Here is a 990-nt window from a genome sequence, read left to right on the forward strand (position 1 = left end):
ATGTTCCACAGGGGGCGTGGACCGTGGAACAATTGAGCAGTGAGCAACTGCCCAAGAAGGACATTATCAAGTTTCTGCAGAGTCATGGTTCAGATTCGTTTCTTGCAGAACATAAGCTATTAGGAAACATTAAAAATGTGGCCAAGACAGCTAACAAGGACCATTTGGTTACAGCCTATAACCGTCTTTTTGAAACTAAGCATTTCAAAGGTACCAAAAGTATAAATAAGGTGTCGGAGCAGGTGAAAAATGTGAAGGTTAATGATGACAAGCCCAAAGAAACCAAGTCTGAAGAGACTCTGGAAGAGGGTCCACCAAAATATACAAAATCTGTTCTTAAAAAGGGAGATAAAACCAACTTCCCAAAAAGAGAGTTGTTTACTGTTAGTATACAGGAACACTAGAGGATGGGACCGTTTTTGATACTAATATTCAAACAAGTTCAAAGAAGAAGAAAAATGCCAAGCCTTTACGTTTTAAGGTTGGAGTTGGCAAAGTAATCAGAGGATGGGATGAAGCACTCCTGACTATGAGTAAGGGAGAAAAGGCTTGACTAGAGATTGAACCAGAGTGGGCTTATGGAAAGAAAGGACAGCCTGATGCCAAAATTCCACCAAATGCAAAACTTATTTTTGAAGTGGAATTAGTGGATATTGATTGAAGTAGCAAGGCTTCAGGTCTAAAGACAACAGCAACAATGATAAAACTTGGCCTTGAAGAAACTTATGTAACTAATTAGAGCTGGTTATTATTCTGTTTAATGGGGGAGTCAACTGGTAAATTTAAGGAATTAAGTTAAAACCTTGTTTACTTGATCTCCACCTTTTGAGAAATGTAATCCCTTATTATAAATTCTTGAAGTCTAAAATATTTTACTGCATCTGTGTAAAGTATTGGTTAAAGAGAATTGCTTTTCCTTTTACCTCGTGTTGTAAACTAAAAAGCTCAATACAGATTTATCCACTGTCTTGATCTGACTGATTTGTTTGG

General features: G+C 37.3%; 1 pseudogene; it reads left to right on the forward strand.

The window, feature by feature from the left end:
* Window positions 1–2: 2 nt before the first annotated feature.
* On the forward strand, window positions 3–711 carry LOC101358003 (peptidyl-prolyl cis-trans isomerase FKBP3 pseudogene; annotated as a pseudogene).
* Window positions 712–990: the final 279 nt, after the last annotated feature.

Source organism: Trichechus manatus, unplaced genomic scaffold (assembly GCF_000243295.1).
Source record: "Trichechus manatus latirostris isolate Lorelei unplaced genomic scaffold, TriManLat1.0 scaffold00173, whole genome shotgun sequence".
Classification (NCBI taxonomy): Eukaryota; Metazoa; Chordata; class Mammalia; order Sirenia; family Trichechidae; genus Trichechus; species Trichechus manatus.